Raw genomic sequence first — 22,587 nt, 5'->3', positions numbered from 1 at the left:
CAGCATGGCAAAATCGTGATGTGAATGTAGGCTAACTTAAAACTAGACTCAACATACAATGCTACGGTCAATCCAGCAAAACATGGCTGGAAGAACTGACCAAGCAGAATGGGCATTTGACTGGTAAAACACCTGTATTACTGACTGGCTGTCTGGTAGCGCCTCCCTACAGTACAGGGAGGTACAACATGTTCTATACTACTCTTTACCTGTGCCAGGGTTAGCTGCTCCTATGGACACCAGGTGAGGGCGGCTCCATTTTACTTTTTTGGGACACTGTGTACAGTATAGGACCCTGAAGAAGCTCCTGTCCTCTACATAGACAGTGATTTACAGCTTCCAGCAGATCTTTCTTACTTTTTTTATTTAAGCAATTGTTTTACCTGTATTAGTTATCCACTTATTTTTCTTTAATCCTCACTTTTTTCTAAAAATGTAAAACTGTCATTGATCTTCTGTCACTGTCATTGATCATCTCCTTGCAGCTGATGTGGGATTCAGACAGTCACAGTGGTGGTCACTGGGATTAGTGGGACCGGAATGGTATTATAATGGGGTAATAATGCCACTGGGTAAGAGAAGGAAAAGTGTGGCTCTACGGTCTTGTTATTGGTTGGGATTAAGAAAAAAAAAATGTTTCCAGGTGTACAAATATATAATCACTTTATAATCATCAGACCCATCCTCTCAAATGTAGTGTATAACAGAAGTGACAAAGCAATTGCACATTCAAGTAGATAGTGAAGAAATAATAATAAGTTAAAAACCTATCTTTCTTGCTTTGTAATGCAAATATATATATATATATATATATATATATATATATATATATATATATATATATATATATAGCAGGTAGTAGACTTCTATGGAATGAAAAAAATGCCCAAAAATTTATTTCAAATATTATTTGGTATTTTATGGTATTTTATTCTTCCATATAATAATGAAAGAATCACATGAGAAAAAAACACAGGGGATAAAATGGCAAAAAAAAAAATGTCAATTCTAAAACCTGGTATTTTAAGAAAAAAATACACCACAAAAACTGCATCTCGGGAATGCAAAATAAGGGGGGCAGATTTTTGTGGTGTTCTATCCAGGTTAAAAAAAACAAGAAACAAAAAAAAAAAAAAAAATGCCACACAAAAGTTGTGTGAAATTGTAGCCTGAATGCTTTAAAAAATCCTACCTCCCAAAATATCAAGTAAATTGTAAACAAAAAGTTCTATGCACCCCGAAAGTACCAATAAAAACATTAGCTTGCCCTTAAAGGGGTATTCCACCACTAGACATGTTATCCCTTATCCAAAGGAGACCATCCTTTGGATAGGGAATAACATGTCTAGGGGCGGAATACCCCTTTAAAAAAAAAAAAAAAAAAAAAAAGAGAGATTTATCAAGCTTTCTTATAGTAAGATTATTTTTTTCCATAGCAACCAATTACAGCTCAGCTTTTATTTGTTATATTTTTCTGGTAAAAAAAAAAAGATGAGGAAATGGAGATAAAATTAACCAGTCCTCAAAGGTACATTGTGAAAAGGAAAAGGTGAATAGAAGCAGGATCCAGATAAAACCAATTTATTGTATAATGCATAAAATAATATTGAAATGAAGTGAACCTCCTGTCGCCGTAGCAGGGCACTTGTATCAGGTGGAGGGGTTAAAATGGTAAATACACAATGGTATGAAAAATAATATATATAAAAAAGTCTTGAATGGGTATACCAACTGAGAAAATAAGGAACGGCTGGATGGTATAGAAAGAATAGAATACGTTGCGCTAGATGGTATAATAGTTCATTGGTGGTATAGTGCAAAGTTCAAATGTAATATAGCAATGTCCAGCAGTAATATTTCGTTGGTGGTATAGTGCACAGTAGCGATATTAGAAATTCATTGGTAGAGTAGTGCAATAGTTTGATAATAGGAATGCTGAAGTAGATATTGTATTATGCACAAGTTCCGTTCTTAACATGTAGTAAGAGGATACAGGGTTGGTGCACAGCACCACTCACCGACCATTGGGGTGTATGGGAATTAGAAGTCCGGGCTGGCACGGAGGTGTCCGGCGCTTATGGTTGATGCCCGTCTGCGTGGTGCTGCAGGGACGGTCTCCAGGTCTATATAGCGGTGCACGGCAGCACGGGACAGTGTCTGGTCTTAGGGTAGGTGATTGCTGTAGTGAATGCTGTGGAGATAGGGATGAGTCCTGGGCTGGTACGGGAGTAACAACGAAAATTTACCACTGTGTTAAAGTAGAATATGTCACGAAAAAACAGTTTCGTAATCAAAACAATCGGTAAAAGCATCCCAGAATTATTAATGCTTAAAGTGACAGTGGGCAGAATTGCAAAAAAGGGCTCAGTCCTTAAGGGGTTAAAGTTTTGTTTTATGGTAAAAATAAAAAACTTAAAAATGAAAAAAGAAAAAAAGAAAAAAAAAGGTTGTTCAATGTTCCCCCCTACAGAGCTGTGTCAGGGTTTATTTTTTCACAGTACCCCTTATGCATATATGTGCCTTTTTGTTCATTATTTATTAAGTCTTTTTCAGGGACGTGATGGGACCAAAAATCAGCAATTTTGGCTTTTGGAATTTTTTTTGCATTTATGCTGTTCAGCCTGTAGGATCAGGAACATCATAATTTAATAGTTTGGACAATTATACATGCAGTGATACCATATTTTTTACTTTATTTTTTTTTACACATTTTTGGCCCCTCTAGGGGAAAAAACCTTTCCAGCTTTACTGCTATAGGACACAAAGTTTCCATCTTTCCCAGGTAATTCCAAATGACTAATTTGTTTTTACAAATTCATCTTTTGTTGGCTAAATGGGGAAATAACTTCATTGTTACGTCATGAATGACACCAACATGGCTGACACCTCTGAAAGAGTACATGCACTTGTTATCAACTGTTTATTGCAGATGTGAAGAGGTTAAACATCTCCATTAGTTTGAGGATTTAGTTAACTGCTTGTAAACCCAGACAGGTGATGTCATGATTCAGCCGGTCATTACTCACCATGTGCACATACCATAGGGTGTAGTTGGAGATCTTCACCGTTTCTACTAATCTCTTGGTGACCTTACATCTTGCTTTGCTGTGCAACAAGTTTATGGGCAGATCACGTAACCTTGTAAGGGTCTATTCACACGGCAGAGTTTCTGCCTAAAATTAAAGCCAATAGACGTCTTTGAGATTCCGCACTCCCATTCACACTTCTGAATTTCCGCTTGTGGAATTCCTCAACCGGAAATTCTGAAGTGTGAATGGGAGTGCCGAATCCCATAGAAGTTTGAGGCGGAATTCCGCAAGTGGAAATTCTGCTGTGTAAATAGACCCTAAGGCTCGGTTCACACTGCGGAATCTCCGCCCAGAGATTCCAAGTCCGGACAGCGAAGGCTGAATCAGTCGTCGCTAGGACCATGCAGATGCTGCAGTCTCCAATAGACTTCAATGTGTTCCGCGAGTATTTCCGCCTGAAGAATGAGCAACGCCATTCTTCAGGTGGAAATTTTCAAGCGGATTTTCGCTTCACAATTTCGGAAGTGTGAATTGGTGAACGTAAACCCATTTGCTATACTGTACATTTTAGTAAGCGGAATTTCTGCCTGCAATTTCAAAGCGGAATTGCAGGCGAAATTCCGTACTGTGAACCTATCCTTAGAATCTCCAACGTTGCCACTCAATTGCCACAAGACAATTTTCTGCTCCTGATAAAAGAAAATGTCTAAATAACACAGCTAGTCATAGAGTTACCAAATAATCCCATTATACAATGAATTTACATCATTACCATACCTTACTGTATATTATTATCCTCAGACTGTTACTGAATAAAACCAAATACTCCAAGGCCAATATAAGTAATAATACTACTATACATTATCACTATAGATGAGCACATCGATTTTGTCTGAATTAAAACATTTTGGAATTTGTTTTAGCCTAATTGCAACAGGGTCATTATCTCTTGTGAAAAAGAGGAGTTCTTGCTCCTATAGATACTGAGTGGTGAGGCATAGACCGTGTGCCTTACTGCTCAGTTAATGTGTGCGCCTCCAGGAGTTAAGTCCTGGGGGAGGAGTTATGCAGAACAGGGTGCAGTGCTAGAAGCTGTCACTCACCTGTTGTCTCAGATACTGCTCATTATACACAGCACAGTACCACCAATGAATTTTGGGAGATCACAGTGTGTATTACAAGGTGTATATTACATGGTGTGTAGTAGAAACAATTTCAAATTCTTTGCACAGGGGCCCTCTGCAGCCTGACAACAAGATGACTGATGGGGCCCCAATAGCCATGTAGGGGACTTCTATGTCTGTACAACCTGTGGATAAATGGTAATATGAGCTGAGATGTCTGTCTTTGGCATGAGCCTTTGCTCCTGTATACTGAGCAGTGAGGCATATACTCTATGCCTTGGCTGCTTAATCAATATTTGACAGACTGGGTTAAGAGAGTGTAAATGGCCAGGTGAATTTAACTGAGCAGCAAAGCATACAAAGCCGGCAATGGTTTATGAATTTGCCGGATTACTTCTAAAGACGTGTTGGGCCAGGCTCTATGCAATTCATTCAGGCCCTGCTCCAGTTTACATGCCACCCAAAGTTAAAGGGGTATTCCAGGAAAAAACTCTTTTTCTTATATCAACTGGCTCCAGAAAGGTAAACAGATTTGTAAATTACTTCTATTAAAAAATCTTAATACTTTCAATAATTATCAGCTGCTGAAGTTGAGTTGTTGTTTTCTGTCTGGCAACAGTACTCTCTGCTGACATCTCTGCTTGTCTCGGGAACTGCACAGAGTAGAAGAGGTTTGCTATGGGGATTTGCTTCTAAACTGGGCGGTTCCTGAGACACATGTCATCAGAGAGCACTTAGACAGAAAAAAACAACTCAACTTCAGCAGCTCATAAATACTGAAAGGATTAAGATTTTTTAATAGAAGTAATTTACAAATCTGTTTAACTTTCTGGAGCCAGTTGATATATAAAAAAGTTTTTTCCTGGATAACCCCCTTTAATAGTGCATGGCACCATGGAAAGTACACAAAAACCATGTACTCCTGTCAAAGACATGTTTCCCTGCTCTTTGTAAACAATAAAACTGGCATTGGCTACCTCCATATGTAGGTACATTTAAAGAGGTACTCCAGCGCTTAGACATCTTATCCCCTATCCAAAGGATAGGGGATAAGATGCCTGATTGCAGGGGTCCATGCCGCTGGGGACCCCCGTGATCTTGCACGCCGCACCCCATTAAAATCAGTCCCCGGAGCGTGTTCGCTCCGGGTCTGATTACTGTCGATCACGGGGATGGAGCGTTGTGACATCACGGTTCCGCCCCCATGTGACATCACGCTAAGACCCCTCAATGCAAGCCTATGGAAGGGGGTGTGACAGCTGCCATGCCCCCTCCCATAGGTTTGCATTGAGGAGTGGAGCCGTGATGTCACACGGGGCAGAGCCGTGACATCACAACGCCCTTTAAAGGGGACCTGTGACCAACTCCCAAAAATTTAGATTTTTACTGTGGTTGATTAACTTAGGATTTCCTGATCAAACACCTTTCTACAGTTTCTTGATATGTCTTTCCGCTTTTGAGATATGTGGGTTCATAGTTTTTCTGACAACTCAATGGATCAGTCAGATGGACGTAGATTTAATTTTAATAATGGGAGTGATGGGCAGGATTATACAGTCAGGGGGGTTGTAAATGTTTTACATTGAGGGGCATAAATACCTAATACATACCTCCTGACTGTATAATCCTGCCCATCACCTGATCACTCCCAATATTAAGATTAAGTTCACACCCATCTGACTGATTCCCTGAATTGTCAGAAGAGCTATTAATCCTCAGGGCATATAAAGAAACTGTAAAAAGATGTGTGATCAGGGCACCCTAATCTATTTAATGATAAAGCAAAGTCATTTTTTTAGGAGTTGGTCCTAAAGTCCAGATGAAATAGCCCATTTATGTTGGGTAAATTAGTAATGCATAGCAGGACAAATGCTTTGAGTGAGAGACTTCTTTGTAAGTCTCTTAACTATAGCGGTAGATAAGGATTCTAAACAAGGAATTTTCCGTCCCCCATTTAACTTAGCATTCCCTAATAGGGTACATATCTCATGTTATCTGTATGTTATTATTAAAACATTCTCACAGATGCAGTGTTTCTGACAATATCATTATATTTCCTATAGCTGGTTATACAGTTTATTAAAACAAGTTCAATGGTGTTGGTTTGTTTCAGAGTATACAATAAAGAACACCAAGATCCATTGAGTAAAGTGTTGCTTTGTTTTAATGAAAGCATGAATCACAAGAAGCTGACCACAATCACAGTGTGTGTCCCGCTGCTGCAAAAGCATAACTACATAATAAAAATCCATGTATGCCAAAACCACAAAGAGCACAAACAGCACAGCTGACCAAACAGAGAAAGGTGTAGCTCCAAGAAAAGAACTGCAATACATTGTTGTGGCACAATTTATTAGGAATAGTTTCTGTAGCGCTTTGTCCATTATATTACTTGAATATACTTAAAGGGGTACTTCACCCCTAGGCATCTTATTAGATGTCAGAGCACGGGGGTCCCACCGCTGGGACCCCCTGCGTTCTCCGCTGCAGCACCGCCATGCCCCCTCCCATAGATTAGCATTGAGGGGTGGTGGCTTGACGTCACCAGCCTCCAGTGCCGCAGCAAGCGTTCTAAACGAAAGCTGGGTGCTGCAAGGAGATCGTGCAATCAGACATCCTAACCCCTATCCTTTGGATAGGCGATAAAATGTCCAGGGGAGAAATGCCCCTTTAGTAAAATAGCAGCACTGTGCCAGCGAATTTATTGAATTAATTCTGTTTTAAGTACCTGTATTGTTGTATATAGTGTAGGTTGCACGATTTTTCCTTTCAGAAGGGCAGAGGAAACAAGCTAAGACCTATGCATCTACAGTACATTCTGAATTATCTGATGGACCTGACAAGTTACAATAACTTTTCTCAGAAGGACAACCTAAGTTGGTAATCTAAAATATTGAAACTTTATGATTTGGCTGTAATTTTTTTTTTCTAAATGGGGGGAAAAAAAATAACACAAAAAATAAAACACTACTCACCTGCCCGATCCCCCACCACAGCCATTTCTATATTGGTATTGAGGGGACTTTTTGATCAAGTGACCAAAAATCTGCAATTATTCCGCATGGTTTTTGTTGAATACATTTTTTTGGAATCTGAAAAAATTAATTTGCTCAGGGTAATAGATATATAAAAAAAAAACATGTACTCACCTGCTGCTGATCCCCCACTGGGGCTGTTTTGATGGTGGCAGTCACATTGCTTAGATCTTTATGTTCTCCTTCCTGACACAAAGGAAATGCCTGCTCAGCCAGTCACTGTCTGGTTCACCGCTATAGCCATTGATTGGTTGAGGAAGCATGGCTCCTGGGACATAAGAGCTAGATTGGAAAACCTTGTGGATGGCAGTAGATATGAGTTACTCTATTTTCACAACGCTTATTGTGGAGAACTCATTGTGTAAGATTTTTCAAAACATGTGCAGAAGAAAAGTTGGCCAGTTACTCATAGCAACTAATCAGCTTGCTCCTTTCATTAACCATGAATTGCCAAGGAGTCAAGACACACAAGGTTAATCGCAAGCCGTTATCTCTACATGTATTGGAACCATATAGACGTACTGTTAATAGAAATGGAGTAACTATGAAGAGGGTCTTTCTATCCGGAGGGTCCAGTTCATTATACTGACAGTCCATTGGTTTCAATGGACATCGTGTTACTGGCATCTCCCTTGTGATTTCCGCTGAAGGAAAATTGAACCACACGTCATCAGCTTTTTTTCAGGTCATCATTCTGGCTAAAAAATAATAATAAAAAGTCAGATACCTTGGTTTTCTATTAAATAGTTTTTTATGTCTGTTAAATCGTCACTGTCATTTCATTAAACTTATATGTTGTCTGGAAATGTCAAAAGTCAGGGAGCGGAGAGGGCCACCACACTCTTTACAGTGCTATAACTCGCAAGCTCAGCGGGTCTGAGGATCATTCTAAACTTTTGACATGTTTGAATTACAGGTGAAAAGTTTTATCAAATGAAAGTGACACTTTAGATTCACATTGTCTAACACATAAAAAAATAATATATATAATTAACATTATAAAATGCTGCTGAACTGTATTATTTTTACACAGTAATGAAAAAGTTAAATTGCAATTCCTCTTCTAGCCCATATATAACGTTTCCCTGTGCTGTGTGTCACATGCCAATGAGATAATACATGAACTTTGCACGCCAGAAGTGCTTTGTGATCAGCTGTCTCTAAGGAACATCACAGCCGAATGAATGGGGACAGACTGGTGACAAAAAGGGCATTGTTGCCTGTCAGTGGATGAAAATCATCATAAGGCACCGCTGTGAAACCTTATCCTTCAGGTTCCAAGTATGGGAAAACTACTTACCTGTAGTCTGGGAATATGTAATATGATAAAAGGAGGGCGGACTGCTTCATAGAAAAGACAGATAATATTCTATGCCTTTTTATACATCTACTGAACTTTTTACTTCTTTTATCATTGCTTGTTTGTAATTCTTTCAAAATGAAATAATAAAAAATAGTAATATAAACATTTGCATGTTCTTAAAGCTCTAAATGTGTCTAGTAGGGCAGTCACATGACAGAATGGCCCTGATGAGAGCAAAAAATTAAATAATTAGTTTTTTTTGTAAATAAGTTAGAAAAAAAGCAAAAAGTCTAAGTATTATTGGTATTGGGTAAAAAACTGTATAGTAAATATTAGAATAAAGTAGGTATTTTTTGTAATTCTGTCTTACAGTCGGAGAGGCAGGTTGAGTGAGTTTTTATATATTTTTCTCCTCTGCTTTAAAGAGTCATAACAAATATGCAAACTGCAATTTTCCAACTTTTTTATTTTTTGATGGGGGGGGGGTCATTTTTACACAGTGCACTTTACAGTAAAACTGTGGGTCAATACAATACAAATGATAACAAATGATACACATCTTTACTCGCTTTTCTATTATTATTATTATGCTTTTAAGAAAATAAGTATGTTTAAAATTTCCTTATGCAAATAATGTATTTGTTTTTCCATATACAATTTTACGTATATCCATTTTATGTATATGTGAATTTTTTAATAAATTTTTTTTCTTGGATGTTATGTGACCAAAAGACAGCAAGTTGACTTTATTTTTTCTTTTTTAAACTGTCCGCCTCTTTAACAAAAACTTTTAATATAATGTACATAATACCATTATATGTATTGTTACATATTGTTACGCCGATCGCTCCGGGTCCCTGCTCCTCCACGGAGCGCTCGCGGCGTTCCCCTCTCTGCAGCGCCCCGGTCAGACCCGCTGACCGGGAGCGCTGCACTGACACTGCCGGCGGGGATGCGATTCGCATAGCGGGACGCGCCCGCTCGCGAATCGCATCCCAAGCTACTCACCTGTCCCGGTCCCCGGCAGTCACGTCCTGGCGCGCGCTCTAGGGCGCGCGCGCGCGCCAGCTCTCTAACATTTAAAGGGCCAGTGCACCACTGATTGGTGCCTGGCCCAATCACTGTAATTAGCTTCCACCTGCTCCTTGCTCATATAACCTCACTTCCCCTTCCCAGCATTGCCGGATCTTGTTGCCCTTGTGCCTAGAGAAAGTGTTTCCTGTGTTTGCCATACCAGTGTTTCCAGACCTTCTGCTATCACCATTGACTACGAACCTTTCTGTCCCACGCCTTCTCAGCAGTCAGCAAGGTTGAGCCGTTGCCGGTGGATACGACCTGGTTGCTACCGCCGCAGCAAGACCATCCCGCTTTGCGGCGGGCTCTGGTGAATACCAGTAGCAACCTAGAATCGGTCCACCGGTACGGTCCACGCCAATCCCTCGCTGACACAGAGGATCCACATCCAGCTAGCCGAATCCTAACACATATGTAATATATTTACATATGTAATATACATTGGATAAAAACTGTGTATATTCTTGTCCCTACAACTATTGTCTGTATATCTCTGTGAGGAGACTAAATACAGGAAGTGTGGTTGGACAAGCAGGGCTCTGTACACTGAGGACAAGCAAGGCTCTGTGCACTGAGGACAAGCAGGGCTCTGGGCAGTGAGGACAAGCAGAGCTCTGTACACTGAGGACAAGCAGGGCTCTGTGCACTGAGGACAAGCAGGGATCTGTACACTGAGGACAAGCAGGGCTCTGTGCACTGAGGACAAGCAGGGCTCTGTACACTGAGGACAAGCAGGGCTCTGGACACTGAGGACAAGCAGGGCTCTGGACACTGAGGACAAGCAGGGCTCTGTGTACTGAGGATAGGCAGGGGTCTGTGCACTAAGGACAAGCAGGGCTCTGTGTACTGAGGACAATCAGGGCTTTGTGCAGTGAGGCTCTGTGAAGCGCTCCCAGCTCACACAGCATGATGAATGGCAAGTCAGGAACCTGCACAGAGCCCTGCTTGTCCTGTCCTCACTTCCTGAATTTGGACTCCTCACAGAGACACATAGGCAATAGCTGCAGGGACAGCAATTTTCACCCAAAAATATTCAATTTATATTAAAAATATACATATAAAAGTATTATCTATAGTATATCAAAAGTTTTTGTTAATAACAGGTATACTTTACCATTTAAGTCATTCACCTAATAGTTCAGACATTTTCGCACTTGATCCAACCAAATATGGTTATTTATTTTATTTATATTAGAGAGTAAAAGGGAAAAAAAGTAGGTAATTCGGGGAGAGGCTTATTCACATTTATTAAAACTATTTTAACAATTTAATTTTACCTTTTTAAGTCCCATAAGGTACTATGTATAGCAATCATTAAACTGATATTACTATTCAGTGCTGTGCATAGGCATAGCACTGATTAGTGATAACGGCAATCTACTTGTATGGTTTGCCAGAGACAGACTATAGAAGAAGATTACCAAAGCGGCCCAGGAGCAGGTGAACAGAGCTCCAACTGCCATCTTCACTTATCGGACCCCAATGATTTTGCCATAGGTGGTCCAATAAATCTCCCAAAGCCCTTGTTATACTTCAGATGCCATGATCAGTATTAAATAATATAAACGAGAAAAAACACAGGAGGTGCGCCCCTAGTGAGGACCGTTTTACAATGATAAGGGTTAACGTAAAGATGGGTTCTTACCCCTTGGTGTTGCGCTCAGAGCACAACACCTACAGTAGCGTCTGTGTATGGAAGATCAAGGGAAACCGCTGCCACGAGGAACAAGCCGGTGTGACGCTCGTCAGTCCGGTAAGTAGCAATAGAGATAAATACGTGGATAAGTTCCTCTCAAGAAGGCCCTGGTACCCGGGGATGAAGATAAAGTTCTTTATTGGCCTGACGAAGATCCCGGTTCGGGATCGAAACGCGTTGCCAATAAAGAACTTTATCTTCATCCCCAGGTACCAGCGCTTTCTTGAGAGGAACTTATCCACGTATTTATCTCTATATGATCAGTATTAAAGGTAATGGCAGGCATCAGCATGGTTGCTGAAAGGCTTCAGCAAAAAAGAAACAACCTGTGTATGGTGTCAAAGTATAATAAAGCAGCTTACTTACCGTATTTATCGGGGTATACCACGCACCGGCCTATAACCCGCACCCTCATTTTACCAAGGATATTTGGGTAAAAAAAGTTTTTTACCCAAATATCCATGGTAAAATGAGGGTGCGTGTGTGTGCGTGTATACCCCGATACATCCCCAGGAAAGGCAGGGGGAGAGAGGCCGTCGCTGCCCGCTTCTCTCCCCCTGCCTTTCCTGGGGTCTAGAGCCCTGCTGCCGGCCCTTCTCTCCCCCTGGCTATCGGCGCCGCTGCCCGTTCTGTCCCCCTGACTATCGGTGCCGGTTTTCCTAGATAAGACAGCAGTTAGCCTGTTCTGAGGGAAACTACTGTGACTTTGTTCTGCTTAAAAATCTAATGAGCAGTAATATAAGCTCCCCCTATTTATTTTACTAGTTTGTCCCTAAGCAGACAGGAGGGGAGTGGGGAAACACGGACAGAGCAGCTCTGCTTTCAGAGAGTGTGATGTGATGTCACAGCTACAAGCCAGACAGCTCAGCTGATATGGAGAGATCTTTGCAGTATGGATAATAGCATTATACTAGTAGGCTGCTTTATTAACTTTATACCTTTTGGCACCATACACAGGTTGTTTTGCTGGACAACTTCTGTAAGTCTAAACATAAATACATATCTAACAGGTTCAACTGAATTGTATATACTTTATACCTGTGTTAGACAAACCTGGGGCAAACAGATGGAGATCCTTAACACAGAACCAACCACAAATACTCAAATAGTGATACTCTTAGAATGTCCCTTCTCTTTGAGGATCCCAGCTTTTTATAAGGTCTGAATGGATTTCCTATACCCTATACACAATCGATATGCAGATTTTCTTAGCATTTGAATATAAAGAAATCTACATATCAGGGCTGAATACAACCCAAAGAGTCCTGTGTTTATCGACTACCTGGGACCCTTTGTTCAGGGCATCAATGATGGTCCCCCTGAACCTACATTAAGATAACATTCTTTCATGTTTTAATGACATGCCAGAAAATCTTAAAGCTAAAAAATAAAAAAAATTAAAATCTTAATTTGAACCTGTAAATAGACAGTAATCATATAAATACTTTTATTGATATGGAAGTCGGCATACCTTTGAAATGACAATTGAGACATATGACGGATTGTTATCTGGTACATCATTAACTCTACAAATATTTCCTTATCAGGGTGAGTACTGTGCCATATTTGGACTATTAGAATTGTGACAACACGGTTGACAGGCGACAAGGACAAAAATAAAGTCAGCCCTCTGCTAGGCTCTTAAAGAGTGACTGAAGATGATGAGGATGCAGAGACAGCTTACAGTTCTCTTTACTTGTCTGAATGAAGACCTTGTATAATGGAAACATTCTTAATGCATGAATCGCCGCGGCTCATAGAGAGATTTCTAGGACGACTTCTGAATGAATCAGCTTAAATTATGGGCTATTTATTTGAGTTCTCTCCTTCATGGAACCAGACTAACTGCTCTGCTGAGAAGAATGCAGCTTTGTATTCAGGTCACTGAGTGTTTCCTCTTCATGCTTACATACAATGTGTGTCATATTAGTAATAAATTATTTGTGCACGGATTGGTAAGTAATCGAATAATAGAGACGCTGCCTTTTGTTAACACCGTATACAGTTGTAGTGTCAGACTAAGCCGTTTCTAGATTCTGGCGGCATTCATTTTCATATTGAAAACCTATTATTGACTAAGCCTATTATTTCCATTTGTCGTATTTATTATATGATGTGTAAAACTGGAAATTGTAGTTGTGATTTCTCTAAGGTGCTCACATTCTGTAAGAAAATAACCTGCATGGGCTTGGATTATGTGAATTTACATTGTATGTAAGAAGTATTTTTGTATACTGACTCAAAGTAATGACACCAACAAGATACACAGTGGGGGAGATTTATCAAAACCTGTGCAGAGGAAGAGTGGTGCAGTTGCCCATAGCAACCAATCAGATTGCTTCTTTCATTTTCCCCAGGCCTCTAAAGAGGCCTGTGGAAAATGAAAGAAGCAATTTGATTGGTTGCTATGGGCAACTGCACCACTCTTCCTCTGCACAGGTTTTGATAAATCTCCCCCAGTATGTTTGTAAGTATTACTTAATCCAGGTTATTTTAACCCCTTAAGGACCAAGGATGTACCGGACGTCCTTGGTCCTGCTCTCCTGATATAACGCGGGGTTACACAGTAACCCCGCATCATATCACAGCGGGCCCGGCGTCATAGTGAAGCCGGGACCCGCCGCTAATAGCGCGCAGCGATGATCGCGGCGCCGTGCGCTATTAACCCTTTAGCCGCGCGCTCAGAGCTGAGCCGCGCGGCTAAAACCGAAAGTGAAAGCTGCCGGTTAACTCAGTGGGCTGTTCGGGATAGCCGCGGCGAAATCGCGGCACCCTGAACAGCTTACAGGACAGCGGGAGGGCCCCTACCTGCCTCCTCGCTGTCCGATCGCCGAATGACTGCTCAATGCCTGAGATCCAGGCATGAGCAGTCATGCGGCAGAATCGTCGATCACTGGTTTCCTATGAGAAACCAGTGATCAATGATAAAGATCAGTGTGTGCAGTGTTATAGGTCCCTATGGGACCTATAACACTGCAAAAAAAAGTGAAAAAAAAAAAGTGAATAAAAATCATTTAACTCCTCCCCTATTAAAAGTTTGAATCACCCCCTTTTCCCATAAAAAAAAACACAAAAATAAACATATATGGTATCACCGCGTGCGGAAATGTCCGAATTGTAAAAATATATCATTAATTAAACCGCTCGGTCAATGGCGTGCGCGCAAAAAAATTCCAAAGTCCAAAATAGTGCATTTTTGGTCACTTTTCATATCATTTAAAAAGGAATAAAAAGCGATCAATAAGTCCTATCAATGCCAAAATGGTACTGTTAAAAACTTCAGATCACGGCGCAAAAAATGAGCCCTCATACCACCCCATACACGGAAAAATAAAAAAGTTATAGGGGTCAGAAAATGACAATTTTAAACGTATTAATTTTCCTGCATGTAGTTATGATTTTTTCCAGAAGTCCGACAAAATCAAACCTATATAAAAAGGGTATCATTTTAATCGTATGGACCTACAGAATAAAGATAAGGTGTCATTTTTACCGAAAAATGTACTACGTAGAAACGGAAGCCCCCAAAATTGACAAAACAGCATTTTTTTTCAATTTTGTCGCACAATGATTTTTTTTTCCATTTCACCGTAGATTTTTGGGCAAAATGACTGACGTCATTACAAAGTAGAATTGGTGGCGCAAAAAATAAGCCATCATATGGATTTTTAGGTGCAAAATTGAAAGAGATGATTTCTTAAAGGCAAGGAGCAAAAAACGAAAATGCAAAAACGGAAAAACACCCGGTCCTTAAGGGGTTAAAGACCACATGTAAATGCGTGTGTGTGTGTGTGTGTGGGGGGGGGGGGGGGTAGGTTAAATCTTCTGCTCTACCTTACAGCCTATTGACAGCACATGTATCAATTGAATGGATCTGTTCCTTTTAAATGTATAGATGAATGTTGGTGTGTTGCTCACAGCGCTGCTGCATGTGTATTACTGTGGCTGGATAAAACAGGGGAGGTGCAGAGGTTAGCTCAGCCCAAAGCTTGGAGTTACATTGTGACGCTGCATCACCACACCAAGGAGCGGCTGGGCGCAGGTTAGGTGACAAGTGGAGGACGTGCAGATCATTGGTTACAGTGGTCAGAGTGATGTTGGCATGTATGAGGAAGAGTAGGTCTGTGACCTGATCAGCTGAAAATTGTCAAAAGCTTGTCCTTCTGCAGTGAAAGCAGGAGGTGGACTGAAGGGCAGGGACAGCTTGCACACTGGACCAAGTTGTGGAATGGACAGTATTGGGTGCGCTGTGAGCGTGTGAAGAGCTGTACAGGAGGGTAGACTGTTATAAACATGCAAGTCACCTAAGCTTACACAGTGTCCTTAAAAATGGTGCCTAAGAAGATGGTTATGGAGCAGATGGGGAACCGTTTAAGAGAATTATCCCACCTAACATTGTTACACACATATGCATATATTTGAACCTTTTAAACATGAAGGGGATGCTGTTTTAATTATCTAACCATAGCAGTCAGTGGATGTGCACTGGTGCTTTTTAATTTAACCCCCAGTGATATCTGCAGATGCCTCCTCTTTTTTCCTCAATAAGCAAAAGTTCATTAGCACAGGTATTGTTTGTTTCTCCTAGCTTTCCACTAATAGTCATAGACCCAAAGCCCTCTCTTAAATATCTCATCCCTATATGTGGTAATAGTAAAGGCCTCCAAACTCCTCATAGTATGAATCGATCTTCATCTTGTAATCTATTCAGTACATTTGGTGGGAACCTAAAGATGGAAGTAATATTTCTTCTCAAGCTCAGAAGCCCAGTAATCTGTAGTTAGCCTCTCAGGTCTATAACATATAGCTAGTAGTTCCATGGAGGAGATGAAACAAAATAGTATCTGAAACCTTTATATTTAAACTTATGGCAAAGTGGCTGGTGGGTGAAGGATACACAGTAGAATCTCCCAATAGCGGACACTCACGGGGAACAAAAAAGTGTCCACTATTGAGAGATGTCTCCTATTGGGAAAAAAGGCTCAACAATCTTTCTAAATGACCAAATACTGTACTCACTCCAGTGTGTAATAACCTATAAAACATGATAAAAGGAATATTACAGTAGAATCTTCCAGTGTCATTTAACCCCTTAACGACAAGCGCCGTAAATGTATGTCCTGGTGAGGTGGTACTTAACACACCAGGACGTACATTTACATCCTAAGCATAACCGCGAGCATCGTAGCGATGCTGGATCATGCGCGGCAGGTCCCGGCTGCTGATCGCAGCCAGGGACCCACCCGTAATGGCGGACACCCGCGATCCCACGCATGTCCGCCATTAACCCCTCAGATGCCGTGATCAATACAGATCACGGCATCTGCAGCATCACGGTCACTAAAATGGATGATCGGATCAGCCGCAGCGCTGCTGCCGCGATACGATCATCCAGCACGGTAGACGGAGGTCCCCTCACCGGGCTCCGCTGCCTTCCTGGCGTCTTCTGCTCTGATCTGCCTGCCCACAGACCAGAGCAGAAGATGACCGATAACCCTGATCAGTGCTATGTCCTATGCATAGCACTGAACAGGATTAGCAATCGAGTGATTGCTATAAATAGTCCCCTATGGGGACTATTAAAGTGTAAAAATAAAAGTAAAAAAACTAAAAAAAATTAAGTTAAAAAAATGTGAAAAACCTCCTCCCACAATAAAAACGTAAATTGGCCCATTTTCCCTATTTCACCCTCAAAAAGTGTTAAAAAAATAATTTATAAACATATTTGGTCGCGCAAAAAACAAGCCCTCATACTAGTCTGTGGATGAAAATATAAAAGAGTTATGATTTTTTGAAGGCAAGGAGAAAAAAACTAAAACGTAAACATGTAATTGGCTGCGTACTTAAGGCCCAAATGGGATACGTCCTTAAGGGGTTAATCACCCCTAATGCCACCTTATTCCCCCTGTGCCTTGTTCCAAATTATTCCCCCCCCCCCTCCTTTCCCCTTATGCCACATCATTTCCACTTGATCCCCCTGTGCCATTTCTTTCCCCCCTTTATTACACTCTGTGTAAATTCATCACCTCCTCTTTATGAAGTGGCACAGGGGGATAAAGGGGGAAGAAATGGCGCAAGGGATGGTAAAGGGGGGTGATGAATTTGTTCAGAGGGTAATAAAGGGGGAATGTAATAGCATGGGGGGGAGGGGATCAAGAGGAAATTATTTGGCACAGGGGAAATAAAGTGGCACAGCGGGTGTGTTACGCCGAGCGCTCCGGGTCCCCGCTCCTCCCCGGAGCGCTCGCTACACTCCTCTCACTGCAGCGCTCCGGTCGGTTCCACGGACCCGGGGCGCTGCGATACCGCCTCTGGCCGGGATGCGATTCGCGATGCGGGTAGCGCCCGCTCGCGATGCGCACCCCGGCTCCCGTACCTGACTCGCTCTCCGTCAGTTCTGTCCCGGCGCGCGCGGCCCCGCTCCCTAGGGCGCGCGCGCGCCGGGTCTTTGCGATTTAAAGGGCCACTGCGCCGCTGATTGGCGCAGTGGTTCCAATTAGTGTTTACACCTGTGCACTTCCCTATATCACCTCACTTCCCCTTCACTCCCTCGCCGGATCTTGTTGCCTTAGTGCCAGTGAAAGCGTTTCCTTGTGTGTTCCTAGCCTGTGTTCCAGACCTCCTGCCGTTGCCCCTGACTACGATCCTTGCTGCCTGCCCCGACCTTCTGCTACGTCCGACCTTGCTTCTGTCTACTCCCTTGTACCGCGCCTATCTTCAGCAGCCAGAGAGGTTGAGCCGTTGCTAGGGGATACGACCTGGTCACTACCGCCGCAGCAAGACCATCCCGCTTTGCGGCGGGCTCTGGTGAAAACCAGTAGTGACTTAGAACCGATCCTCTAGCACGGTCCACGCCAATCCCTCTCTGGCACAGAGGATCCACTACCTGCCAGCCGGCATCGTGACAGTAGATCCGGCCATGGATCCCGCTGAAGTTCCTCTGCCAGTTGTCGCTGACCTCACCACGGTGGTCGCCCAGCAGTCACAACAGATTGCGCAACAAGGCCAACAGCTGTCTCAACTGACTGTTATGCTACAACAGTTACTACCACAGCTCCAGCAACCATCTCCTCCGCCAGCTCCTGTACCTCCTCCGCAGCGAGTGGCCGCTTCTGGACTACGACTATCCTTGCCGGATAAATTTGATGGGGACTCTAAGCTTTGCCGTGGCTTCCTTTCCCAATGTTCATTACACTTGGAGATGATGTCGGACCAGTTCCCCACTGAAAGGTCTAAGGTGGCTTTCGTAGTCAGCCTGCTGTCTGGAAAAGCCCTGGCTTGGGCCACACCGCTCTGGGACCGCAATGACCCCGTCACTGCCTCTGTACACTCCTTCTTCTCGGAGATTCGAAGTGTCTTTGAGGAACCTGCCCGAGCCTCTTCTGCTGAGACTGCCCTGTTGAACCTGGTCCAGGGTAATTCTTCCGTTGGCGAGTATGCCGTACAATTCCGTACTCTTGCTTCTGAGTTATCCTGGAACAATGAGGCCCTCTGCGCGACCTTTAAAAAAGGCCTATCCAGCAACATTAAAGATGTTCTGGCCGCACGAGAAATGCCTGCTAATCTTCATGAACTTATTCACCTAGCCACTCGCATTGACATGCGTTTTTCCGAAAGGCGTCAGGAGCTCCGCCAAGATATGGACTCTGTTCGCACGAGGCGTTTCTTCTCCTCGGCTCCTCTCTCCTCTGGTTCCCTGCAATCTGTTCCTGTGCCTCCCGCCGTGGAGGCTATGCAGGTCGACCGGTCTCGCCTGACATCTCAAGAGAGGACACGACGCCGCATGGAGAACCTCTGCCTGTACTGTGCTAGTACCGAACACTTCCTGAGGGATTGTCCTATCCGCCCTCCCCGCCTGGAAAGACGTACCCTGACTCCGCACAAAGGTGAGACAATCCTTGATGTCCACTCTGCTTCTCCACGTCTTACTGTGCCTGTGCGGATGTCTGCCTCTGCCTTCTCCTTCTCTTCTGTGGCCTTCTTGGACTCTGGATCTGCAGGAAATTTTATTTTGGCCTCTCTCGTCAACAGGTTCAACATCCCAGTGACCAGTCTCACCAGACCCCTTTACATCAATTGTATAAACAATGAAAGATTGGACTGTTCCATACGTTTCCGCACGGAGCCCCTTCTAATGAGCATCGGATCTCATCACGAGAGGATTGAACTTTTGGTCCTCCCCAATTGCACCTCGGAAATTCTCCTTGGACTTCCCTGGCTTCAACTTCATTCCCCAACCCTGGATTGGTCCACTGGGGAGATCAAGAGTTGGGGGCCCTCTTGTTCCAAGGACTGTCTAAAACCGGTTCCCAGTAACCCTTGCCGTAACTCTGTACTTCCTCCAGTAACCGGTCTCCCTAAGGCCTATATGGACTTCGCGGATGTTTTCTGCAAAAAACAAGCGGAGACTCTACCTCCTCACAGGCCTTATGATTGTCCTATCGACCTCCTCCCGGGCACTACTCCACCCCGGGGCAGAATTTATCCTCTCTCTGCCCCAGAGACTCTTGCCATGTCTGAATACGTCCAGGAGAATCTAAAAAAGGGCTTTATCCGTAAATCCTCCTCTCCTGCCGGAGCCGGATTTTTCTTTGTGTCCAAAAAAGATGGCTCTCTACGTCCTTGCATTGACTACCGCGGACTTAATAAAATCACGGTTAAGAACCGCTACCCCTTACCCCTCATCTCTGAACTCTTTGATCGCCTCCAAGGTGCCCACATCTTTACTAAATTGGACTTAAGAGGCGCCTATAACCTCATCCGCATCAGAGAGGGGGATGAGTGGAAAACAGCATTTAACACCAGAGATGGACACTTTGAGTATCTGGTCATGCCCTTTGGCCTGTGCAACGCCCCTGCTGTCTTCCAGGACTTTGTTAATGAAATTTTTCGTGATCTGTTATACTCCTGTGTTGTTGTATATCTTGATGATATCCTAATTTTTTCGGCCAATCTAGAAGAACACCGCCAGCATGTCCGTATGGTTCTTCAGAGACTTCGTGACAATCAACTCTATGCTAAAATTGAGAAATGTCTGTTTGAATGCCAATCTCTTCCTTTTCTAGGATACTTGGTCTCTGGCCAGGGACTACAAATGGATCCAGATAAACTCTCTGCCGTCTTAGATTGGCCACGCCCCTCCGGACTCCGTGCCATCCAACGTTTTTTGGGGTTCGCCAATTATTACAGGCAATTTATTCCACATTTTTCTACCATTGTGGCTCCTATTGTGGCTTTAACCAAAAAAAATGCCGATCCCAAGTCTTGGCCTCCTCAAGCGGAAGACGCCTTTAAACGACTCAAGTCTGCCTTCTCTTCGGCTCCCGTGCTCTCCAGACCTGACCCATCTAAACCCTTCCTATTGGAGGTTGATGCCTCCTCAGTGGGAGCTGGAGCTGTCCTTCTACAAAAAAACTCTTCCGGGCATGCTGTTACTTGTGGGTTTTTTTCTAGGACCTTCTCTCCGGCGGAGAGGAACTACTCCATCGGGGATCGAGAGCTTCTAGCCATTAAATTAGCACTTGAGGAATGGAGGCATCTGCTGGAGGGATCAAGATTTCCAGTTATTATTTACACCGATCACAAGAACCTCTCATACCTCGAGTCTGCCCAACGGCTGAATCCTCGTCAGGCCAGGTGGTCTCTGTTCTTTGCCCGATTTAATTTTGAAATTCACTTTCGGCCTGCTGATAAGAACATTAGGGCCGATGCTCTCTCTCGTTCCTCAGATGCTTCTGAAATTGAACTCTCTCCTCAACACATCATTCCTCCTGACTGCCTGATTTCCACTTCTCCAGCCTCCATCAGGCAAGCTCCTCCAGGAAGGACCTTTGTTTCTCCACGCCAACGCCTCGGAATCCTCAAATGGGGTCACTCCTCCCATCTCGCAGGTCATGCGGGCATCAAGAAATCTGTGCAACTCATCTCTCGCTTCTATTGGTGGCCGACTCTAGAGACTGATGTGGTGGACTTTGTGCGAGCCTGCACTATCTGTGCCCGGGATAAGACTCCTCGCCAGAAGCCCGCTGGTTTTCTTCTTCCTCTGCCTGTTCCCGAACAACCTTGGTCTCTGATTGGTATGGATTTTATTACTGACTTACCCCCATCCCATGGCAACACTGTTATTTGGGTGGTCGTTGATCGATTCTCCAAAATGGCACATTTCATCCCTCTTCCTGGTCTTCCTTCAGCGCCTCAGTTGGCTAAACAATTTTTTGTACACATTTTTCGTCTTCACGGGTTGCCTACGCAGATCGTCTCGGATAGAGGCGTCCAATTTGTGTCTAAATTCTGGAGGGCTCTCTGTAAACAACTCAAGATTAAATTAAATTTTTCTTCTGCATACCATCCTCAATCCAATGGACAAGTAGAAAGAATTAACCAGATCTTGGGTGACTATTTACGACATTTTGTTTCCTCCCGCCAGGATGACTGGGCAGATCTTCTACCTTGGGCCGAATTCTCGTATAATTTCAGAATCTCTGAATCTTCCTCCAAATCCCCGTTTTTCGTGGTGTACGGCCGTCACCCTCTTCCCCCCCTCCCTACCCCCTTGCCCTCTGGTCTGCCCGCTGTGGATGAAATTTCTCGTGATCTTTCCATCATATGGAGAGAGACCCAAAATTCTCTCTTACAGGCTTCTTCACGCATGAAGAGATTCGCGGATAAGAAAAGAAGAGCTCCTCCCATTTTTTCCCCTGGAGACAAGGTATGGCTCTCCGCCAAATATGTCCGCTTCCGTGTCCCTAGCTATAAGTTGGGACCACGCTATCTTGGTCCTTTCAAGATTTTGCGCCAGATTAATCCTGTCTCTTACAAACTTCTTCTTCCTCCTTCTCTTCGTATTCCTAATGCCTTTCATGTTTCTCTTCTTAAACCACTTATCATTAACCGTTTCTCTCCCAAATCTGTTCCCCCCACTCCTGTCTCCGGCTCCTCGGACATCTTCTCCGTCAAAGAAATTTTAGCATCTAAAAAGGTCAGAGGGAAAACCTTCTTTTTAGTGGATTGGGAGGGTTGTGGTCCAGAAGAGAGGTCCTGGGAACCTGAGGACAATATCCTGGACAAAAGTCTGGTCCTCAGGTTCTCAGGCTCCAAGAAGAGGGGGAGACCCAAGGGGGGGGGTACTGTTACGCCGAGCGCTCCGGGTCCCCGCTCCTCCCCGGAGCGCTCGCTACACTCCTCTCACTGCAGCGCTCCGGTCGGTTCCACGGACCCGGGGCGCTGCGATACCGCCTCTGGCCGGGATGCGATTCGCGATGCGGGTAGCGCCCGCTCGCGATGCGCACCCCGGCTCCCGTACCTGACTCGCTCTCCGTCAGTTCTG

The sequence above is a fragment of the Hyla sarda genome, chromosome 10 (assembly GCF_029499605.1).
Source record: "Hyla sarda isolate aHylSar1 chromosome 10, aHylSar1.hap1, whole genome shotgun sequence".
NCBI classification, from domain to species: Eukaryota; Metazoa; Chordata; class Amphibia; order Anura; family Hylidae; genus Hyla; species Hyla sarda.
Note: the sequence above shows the minus strand (reverse complement) of the source record.